This window comes from Callorhinchus milii, unplaced genomic scaffold (assembly GCF_018977255.1).
Source record: "Callorhinchus milii isolate IMCB2004 unplaced genomic scaffold, IMCB_Cmil_1.0 Scaffold202, whole genome shotgun sequence".
In the NCBI taxonomy this organism is placed as follows: domain Eukaryota; kingdom Metazoa; phylum Chordata; class Chondrichthyes; order Chimaeriformes; family Callorhinchidae; genus Callorhinchus; species Callorhinchus milii.
In genome coordinates this window covers 63,054-73,049 of record NW_024704943.1, presented here as the reverse complement: position 1 = coordinate 73,049, position 9,996 = coordinate 63,054, and the positions used below count along the sequence as shown (strand labels likewise).

General features: G+C 47.0%; 1 non-coding gene across 1 annotated transcript; it reads right to left on the bottom strand.

The window, feature by feature from the left end:
• Nucleotides 1–4,912: 4,912 nt before the first annotated feature.
• Nucleotides 4,913–4,994, bottom strand: trnas-gcu. The gene has a single exon. It is a non-coding gene; the product is annotated as a tRNA-Ser (tRNA).
• Nucleotides 4,995–9,996: the final 5,002 nt, after the last annotated feature.

The following is a 9,996-nucleotide window of genomic DNA, read 5'->3' as shown; positions in this document are numbered from 1 at the left end:
TGGGTGCGCGTGTTTTATGGGCTCGGGGAGATGCAAATCGGCCACGAGTACCGCTCCGGCTTCTCCCTTGGCAGCGGCAGCAGGGGTGGTCGATAGGGAACCTGTCGCCGAGGGGGACTCGCAGGTGTTGGTCGCTCGCGACTCGCTCCTCGATCTGCCTCTGGACGAATGGGGACGGTTCCAGATGGAAGACAATTCCCTCCTCAGGTTACGCCGTCGTGCGGAGAGAGGGGGAGATTGTCAGGAAAGGGTAGGTACTGTCAGGTTGCGGGAGGGTCTCCTCATGTCATGGGACGCCAGCTCGGGGCGTTACAGAATCGTCGTCCCCACCGTTCTGCGGGGCAGGGCCGTGTGGGCGGCGCACGAACGCATCCTGCATTTGGGTATTCACAAAACGCTCGCTACACTGCAATTGGATTTTTTTTGGCCGGGAATGGCGCGCGATGTCGCCGACCTTTTGAATAGTTGCACGCAGTGTGCGCGGCGGAAACACCCGGCTAGGGCGGCTTGCCCACCCCTTCAGTCCATTCAGGTATCCCGGGTTAATGAGTTGGTGGCTCTTGACATTCTGGGTCCCTTCCCTGTCACCGCTCGGGGAAATAAGTACCTGCTGGTTGGGGTTGAATATTTCACCCGTTGGCCTATGGCCTGGCCCCTCCCCAACCAGTCGGCGGCAGCCATTGCGGAGGCGTTTCTCCAGGGCTACGTCCTGGATAAGGGCGCCCCGGAACGGCTGCTAACCGACCAGGGAAAGAACTTTTCGTCCAATCTTCTGCGGGAGGTTTGTGACCTTTTGTGCACACAGAAGGTCCGGACTTCCCCCTACCACCCGCAGACCGATGGTATGGTCGAACGTCTACACCGGACCATTACCTCTATGTTGTGTCATCAGGTAGACGACACACAGTTGGATTGGGACTTGAAGATTCCCGGAGTTCTGGCCGCATATAGGTTGGCGCCTCACGCGGCCACGGGCTATTCGCCCTTCTACTTAATGTATGGCAGGGATGTCGACCCCCCCATGGAGGTGCACATGCGGGTCCAGTCTGCGGCTTCTCGCTCGAAACTGTCCGAACACGCTCAGTTCAATATTCGGAAGTTGGTCGAGGCGAGGGTGGCCGCGCAGGAAAATTCCAGGGCAAGGCAACGGGCCAATGAGCGTCTGTATGATCGCCGGGTTACGGTGTATAAATGGGCGGTAGGGGATAAGGCGTGGCTGCACTGCCCGCAGGTGCCGCTGTCAACGTCATCGAAATTGCTGCGGCCCTGGCGGGGGCCGGTCGACATTGTTCGGGTCGTTCGGGACCAGTGTGTTAGGGTCGCGTGCGGACGGCGTTCTTGGTACGTGCACCCCTCGCGCCTGAAGCCCTATGTCGCACCACGCACTCACACACCTTCATCTCGCAGGGGCCGGCCGCGTGACGTGTCCGGCAGGTTGGGGGAGGGGCCTCGTGACCCCCTTGTTGTTCCAAAACCCCCTGCCACTCTTTCGGATGCTGCAGGTGTGAGTCCACCTAGGGTGGTCTCCCCAGAGGAGCGGGAAGCGAGCCGGCCGCCTGTCCAGCAGGAAGACGGCTCGCGGGCTTTGTCCCCGGGGCCTCGAAACGTGCCGGACGCCCGTCATCTGGCCCCTCCTGACCCTCCGCAAGGAACGCTGGCTTCTGGCGATGGACCCGCCACACGGACTCGTTCGAAGGGTCTCAGGTTCTCCTGAGACCTGTCGCAGATACACTGCCTCCTCGCGGGGCCTGGGTGTTCGAGTCACCTTGTTCGTTGGTGTGGTGTGTCCGCGGTGTTCTTGTGTACAGGGGGGTTGGGGTAGTTGTGTTTGTTGTTGTTCTGTTGTTGTTATTGTTGTGTTGAGGCTCACGCATTGTTCTTGTCGTGTTCAGAATTCCTGGTTCGCGAGTTAGGGTTGGGATGTGGATAGTGATGCAGCCGGGACGGCTGCGTGCTGTATAGGGGGGGGGGTGATGTGGTGGTCAAGGTTGACACCAAGGTTGACACAGGTCACACAGGTCACACAAGCTAGGGGAGAGGTACGTACCGGTCTGGACCGGTCCGGACCGGCAGGGACGAGAGGTGGTTGGAACCGCTCTGAGGGGAGGGGGCTGGCGAGAGCCAGGGCCCGAGACACCCCCGCCCCTCAGAGAGAGGGGATATATAAGACGGCTCCCGGAGAGCGGAGGGGTCGATCTCACGAGAAGCTGAAGGAGGTGAGCCGGAGATCCTGGACCCCCAAGCCTCGAGGATGCCGCCCCGCTGGGACTGAGTGGGCTGAGTAGCTGTAGGCTAGGGAAGGAGAGTAACTGAGTAGCTGTAGGCTAGGGAAGGAGAGTAACTGAGTAGCTGTAGGCTAGGGAAGGAGAGTAACAGAGTAGCTGTAGGCTAGGGAAGGAGAGTAATGAGAATAGAGCCGGAGGCTGTACCTCCCTAGGTTGTGTGGTTGGACTGTTCCCCCAGTGAGTCCGGAGGACTAGTGTTATTGGAATAAAAGCGTGTGGCCTCTACGAAGTCTCGGTCTCATTCAAGAATACTACACCTGTATACAAGACACCTGTTCACAGAATCAATCAATCAGATTCCAAACTCTCCACCATGGCCAAGACCAAAGAGCTCTCAAAGGATGTCAGGGACAAGATTGTAGACCTACACAAGGCTGGAAAGGGCTACAAGGACCATCGCCAAGCAGCTTGGTGAGAAGGTGACAACAGTTGGTGCGATTATTCGCAAATGGAAGAAACACAAAAGAACTGCCAATCTCCCTCGGCCTGGGGCTCCATGCAAGATCTCACCTCGTGGAGTTGCAATGATCATGAGAACGGTGAGGAATCAGCCCAGAACTACACGGGAGGATATTGTCAATGATCTCAAGGCAGCTGGACCATAGTCACCAAGAAAACAGTTGGTAACACACTACGCCGTGAAGGACTGATATCCTGCAGCACCCGCAAGGTCCCCCTGCTCAAGAAAGCATGCCCGTCTGAAGTTTGCCAATGAACATCTGAATGATTCAGAGGACAACAGGTGAAAGTGTTGTGGTCAGATGAGAACAAAATGAGCTCTATGGCATCAACTCAACTCGCCGTGTTTGGAGGAGGAGGAGGAATGCTGCCTATGACCCCAAGAACACCATCCCCACCACCAAACATGGAGGTGGAAACATTATGTTTTGGGGGTGTTTTTCTGCTAAGGGACAGGACAACTTCGCCGCATCAAAAGGGACGATGGACGGGGCCATGTTCCATCAAATCTTGGTGAGAACCTCCTTCCATCAGCCAGGGCATTGAAAATGGGTCGTGGATGGGTATTCCAGCATGACAATGACCCAAAACACACGGCCAAGGCAACAAAGGAGTGGCTCAAGAAGAAGTACATTAACGTCCTAGAGTGGCCTCGCAGTCTCCAGACCTTAATCCCATAGAATATCTGTGGAGGGAGCTGAAGGTTCGAGTTGCCAAACTTCAGCCTCGAAACCTTAATGACTTGGAGAAGATCTGCAAAGAAGAGTGGACAAAATCCCTCCTGAGATGTGTGCAAACCTGGTGACCAACTACAAGAAACGTCTGACCTCTGTGATTGCCAACAAGGGGTTTGCACCAAATACTAAGTCATGTTTTGCAGAGGGGTCAAATACTTATTTCCTCATTAAAATGCAAATCAATTTATAACATTTTTGACATGCGTTTTTCTGGATTTTGTTGTTGTTATTCTGTCTCTCATTGTTCAAATAAACCTACCATTAAAATTATAGACTGCTTATTTCTTTGTCAGTGGGCAAACGTACAAAATCAGCAGGGATCAAAAAACTTTCTTCCCCTCACTGTACAAACCTTTAGTCCATATTTTCAACCTGTTCCATCAAAGAAGCATCAGTACCTATAGAATGGAAACATTCCTATGTTTGTCCACTTCACAAAAGGAGCACTAAAGATGATCCAAATAACTACCGACCTATCTCAATTTTGTCCCCGTTGATGCAATTTTTTGAAAAATTATTGAACTACCAATTTAGCAGTTTCCTGTCCAACAACAATTTATTACATAAAAAAATAATCTGGGTTCCGAAAAAAATACAGCATCACATCTGCTGCATTAGACTCTCTGAATCACATTTACAGTAGCCTTGATAATAAGCAGTTCTGCGCCAGTCTTTTTCTTGACTTGTCCAAAGCCTTTGACACAGTGGACCACAACACCCTGCTTAGTAAACTAAGTTGCCTCCATTTCTCCAAACACGCAGTAGAATGGTTAAAAAATTACCTTTCTTCTCGCATCCAAACTGTATTCACAGACGGTTGAAGGTCAAACAGTGTTAAGATGACACGATACCGATTAGTGCTGGCCGCTCTCCGGATGAAGTGATTGCCAAGCTCCAGGGTGATTTCAACAAACTACAACATCAGCTAGTTGCTCTTAAACTGGTCCTGAATACCTCCAAAACCAAGATGCTATGCTTCTCACCAGGACTAAAGCAGGAAGTTATTTTCCAATTATATTCCTTAAATAATCAAATAGAGCAAGTCAAGATCTATAAGTATATTGGGGTCATCTTTGATTCAAAACTGAATTTTCAAGATCACATTGATTATATTGGTAAAAAGACAAAAATAAAAAATGTACCCGTATAAACAAAGTTTTTCACTATAAATCCTTTATATGTGTGGCCACCTATGGGTCAGATGATTGCCTGCCACCATTAAGCAATTGGTAATTAAATAAACAAAATTCCTAAAGAGTGTAAAATTTTGGAAAAAAATTTTCACGAAAATTAATTGTCACGCACAACGAGTCTGTGTGGAAAATGTCAGCTTGATTGGATCACGGAAGGGATTAAAAAACGACCGAAAGATTTGCACGGTCGTAAGCGCGCAATCAAGCGAACTTAATATAAAGGATTTTTAAAAAATCCCGACGAAGGTGGGATTCGAACCCACGCGTGCAGAGCACAATGGATTAGCAGTCCATCGCCTTAACCACTCGGCCACCTCGTCTCACGCACTCACACACGCAAGCACATACAACCAGAACCAGGATGAAGACTTGCACGCACATACATACAAACAGACCCCCCCCCCCCACACACACAGTCATACCATTTTTTTTTCCTAAAGTGTAAAATTTTGGAATTTTTTTCACGAAAATACATTGTCACGCACAACGAGTCTGTGTGGAAAACGTCAGCTCAATTGGATCACGGGAAGTGGGTTAAAAAACGACCGAAAGATTTGCACGGTCGTAAGCAAGCGAGTGAACTTAATATAAAGGATTTAATAAGTATAACCCGTAAAAACAAAGTTTTTCACTATAAATCCTTTATATGCGTGGCAGCGAACTTAATATAAAGGATTTAAAAATATATTCGCCTGTGGAGGATGCGGGGATCGATCCCGCGACCATTGGCATGGGAAGCGAGGGCGCTACCAACTGCGCTACTCCGCCACGGCCTGTGGAGGGGTTACGCTCTGGGCTCTTATACTGTGACGTTCAGCCAAAGCCAAGAATGAGTTCTTTTGAATATATGTAAAATATTTTTTTTTTTGCCTAAAAAGTGTAAAATTTTGGGAATTTTTTTTCACGAACATTAATTGTCTGTCACAACGAGTCTGTGTGGAAAATGTCAGCTCGATTGGATCACGGGAAGTGGGTTAAAAAACGACCGAAAGATTTGCACGGACGTAAGCAAGCAAGCAAGCGAACTTAATATAAAGGATTTAAAATAGGTTTTCTGTATCGACACAAGCACTGCGTCCCCCCTATGTTCCGCTTGGAATTGATAAAAGCTACCATACTGCCTCTACTTGATTACTGTGACATCGTATATAAATCAGCCCCCAGTACTTTACTGAAGAAGCGTGACTTAATTTATCATTCGTGTTGTATATATAGGTCTTTATCCAAAAAATAATATTAAGAATAGTTCTGCCAATTTTTTTAAATAATTGATCGGGGCGAGCATGGGACATGAAAGGGTGAGGCACACCCCGCTCCCACACAGCAGCTGCCCTTCACACCGACCAGGCAGCCAGAGATAAGCCATAAAAGGTAATTTAAAAAAAGAGAGGGGGGGGGAGATTGCTAATGAGATTCTGGAGAAATGTCTACACGGCTTCAAAGACCGCCACAAAGCACGTACAAAAAAAACAGGCGTCGCCAGCTTCCCGGGCGGCGAAAACCGAACAGACAAGTTTTTTTTTGTAGGTTATTTTAGTTAACGAAGTCCAAAAATTAGCGACCAGAATAAGTGGGCATCATAGACTGTCAACACATTCACCCAGGCTGCAGTCACATTGGTGGCCTCGAGTTATGAATTACCTTATTTTACACATTCACCTCACATTGTTTCTTGTTGTATCTTGCTATATACGTGACTTTACCAAAAAAAACAAGGAATATGAATTCCAGCAGTCAGAAAGCTTAAGTAAAAACTTAGTTAGATCTCTAACCTCAGGACATCAAAATAGGACTCGATTAAAACAGCACAAATCCCTGGATACAGACAGACAACAAAGGAAGGTTAATAAAACCCTAGGAAATACGTGGTAATAACAAAGCTAAATAAAAAATCTAAGATAAACATAAACCAAATAATAATTATGAAGTATCAGACCAAGGGTCATCAAGAAGAATAAAAAAGGCTAAATCGGTCAATCACGCGTGACCAAGATAAAATGTATTTAATAGAGAAAGCCTCCCAGCCGCCTTTGTCTTCTAGAAGCATGTGGAAGCAATAAAATCAATAAGGGAGAGGGAGAGGGAAGAGCAGAGAATGCAACCGGACAGGGGGAATCTCCCCCCTCCTTCCAGATGAATTATTGCAGAGGGTTGGAGGACTGAAGGACGCACTTGGGGGCAATCTGGAGCAGCTGTTTCCATTGATGGCGGGATGGCTTGAGGAAGACGACAGGAACCAGGCCTTGATGAAACTTATATTACTTCAATAAAATTAGAACACACACAGGCCGGACAAACAGCTGTTCCCACAGGCTGAGAGCGAAATCAAAGGAAGTTTTGTGAGAAGGTGAGCCGAGGGGAGAAATTTCACGTAAAAACAGAGACACGACACACACAATATAGTGCTGCGATCAGCAGGCTCCGGAAACCTGCCCCCGTGACTGGCACACCGTCAACGAGCTGCATCAGCAGAAGCCACGAGACTACTGCAAGGGACAGAAGACTACACAATACAGAAGAGTTCTGCAAGCGGCAAGCTCCGGGGTAGGCTCTGCAATCAACCAAGGATGGCGAGGCTTGCTGAGTAGCGACGGGTCACGGAGTCCGAGTTCAGCGCTGACAGAAGAAGTATCGCTCAAAGTCATTCTACACTGAGTGCCAGCTCCCACCCAACAGCTGCACGATCAAGGAGAGCAACGACAAGCAATCAACCTCGAGAAAGGGCGGAAAGCGCCAAGCATCGTCCAAGCCAGCATCGCAGAGAACCAGCTGCACGCGCAATCGTGCACCGCCAGACAGCACGGAGCAGGAGAGAGAGCACGCAGCAGCGCCAGAGCGCCACCGAGCAAGGGTGTCAGCTGCCAGCGGACAAGCGACAAGCGTTGTGCCGACTCCGCTCATCCAGCAAGGGAAAGAGCATGACCAGCCGCCCGTGAGGAGGAGGAGAGCACTGGCGAGAGCGCCGTGGGTTCGACCCACACACACCGACCAGCACCAGCTGGGAACCAAGACAAGAGTGAGGAACGGCAAGCAGGGAACGAGCTGCGGGCGCTATCTGACGACGGAATCATCGCGCAACCCCGACGACGAGCATTGTGCCGACTCCCTTCATCCAGCAGTGGAAGGAGCCTGAAGCGGCAGCAAAAACTGCTGCTGCCTCAAGAGAGAGAGCGAGGAAGCTGTTCGTATGACACGCCCACACTCACACACTACAACGCATCGCCCGGCGTCTGCTTGACGCAAAGAATTGATCAAGGAGACCAAACCACACACACATAAATATTCCCGGACTAATAATAAGGATCAAGGAGACAAAACCACACACACACATTAAACACATACCCGGACTAAATTAAGAAGACTAATGATAAGGGTGCGTCAACTATTAGCTGATAACGAAGAACATTGCTGCCCATTGAGTTACGTGGATACGGTCGTTTAGAAGTATTTTAGTCGTTATTTTTCTTTTTAATTGCATAAATATTACCAATGAATTCATTGATGTAAACTAAACGTTTGAAACCTACGTTACGAATCTACACGCTCACAGGGAGAATATTGTGTTAAAATCTTTCTTTTGATCACAGAATCTTGCCAGCGAATTTATTGAAGCCTTAGCCAATTGATAAGCATCTGCTGAAGCAGGCACACTGCCGCACACCATTGTTCCAAGACATTTCGTTAAATGCATAATCTGACCGATGAATTCATTGACGTATACTTTTGCCTTCGGGATATGTTTCTTTATTTCCGTTCGTATGAATATCGTCGCATGCATGTTTAAGGACTTTTTCCTATCGCCGTATATGCTCGCGTTACTCTGAGGAATTAATCAATTGTTCTGTTACCCAGTTTAACAACGTAATCATTGAGGGTTAAATGTACGGATCAATGAGGAGAACATCTCCAGGAGTACTGTGTTGACAATTCCAAGCATAAGAGTTCGCATATTAGAGTGTTATGTTTTTGTTTAGAAATTAAAGTTGCTTAACACAGAAGTGTCTGAGTGGTGCCTTCCTAAGTTCATGCATAATAATCTTAATTATAAGAACTGTATCCTGCGGTGAGATTTGAATTTGGAGACCTGACATACACACTAAGACATAATCAGTAAATGTTAAAGCAAGAATAATTGTATTATTCCGATTGATAATACAACCCTAGACAACGAAGCCAAGCTTAATTCAGCATAATTACATCACACTTGCATAACTTCATACAATTCATTGTATTATCCAGATTGATAACACGACCCTAGACAATGAAGCTAAGCCGAATTATAATAACTGCATACATTAGCATAATTACATACGTTAGCATGATTTCAGATATTTATTTATTTTTTCATTTCCATTAAATTGTTATTTGTATAAATGTTTCAAGACCCGGCATATACAATACTTAGCCTTAAGATTTGCATTGAACTGCCATATCGGATGCACCTCTGCGATCTTACATTGGGTCAAACGTAACTTCTCTTCATGATCGACGGCTTGTACATCAAATCTTATTTATTCACGATGTACTTACAAAAAATCAGCAGACTACCTGCTGGATCTCCTTACTGTTTCGAAGAACAAATGTGACCCAAGGTCTTTGCTCATTTACCAGCTTCACATTCCTTATTGCCGTACAAATACTGGTGGAAGGGCCTTTTCTATTGATGCCCCCAGGGTCTGGAATGCTATCGCCAATAAACTGCAACTTGGATCACTATCTTTGAGGTCTCCACTCAACTGCTCTAGAGGAGTTGTACACCGAGCTACCACTGCTATTCAGTGGCCTGAAATCAAATGTATTGCTCCGGATGATCACTGCAAAGTATGATCTTGAGTTTTGTTTATAGTGTACTGATCTTTAAAAGGTGCATTGAAAAGTTTTGATGCTCCTACTGCTACTCATTCTGTTATGGAGCAACTCATGCTGCCAGCTATGGCTGCAAAGTTTGGTCGTACATGTTATGTATATCGTTTATTGTTAAATTTGAATCACAGTTCTTATGATCACTGTTACGTTATTTTTATAGCCTTGTTTTGGTGATTTCGAAACGTTTTGATTAGCCATATTTGTTTGTTGTTGTACAGAGTTAGGACTGATAACTTTAATCTAAATTGTCTTATGGTTGTTATTGTTTGACTTGCATCCCACTGGGATTTTTGCACACAGCATTGATATACGGTGCTTTTTCTGGAAGACTTTGCTGTTTTTTCCTGGATTTTTCTGTTGCGCGTAGTCACTTTAAGATGTTTCTTGCTCATGTTTTTGTTTGTTGCGGTTGCACCCGAGTCAAGAGTCGAATGGCGCACAGGACTATACCTAATA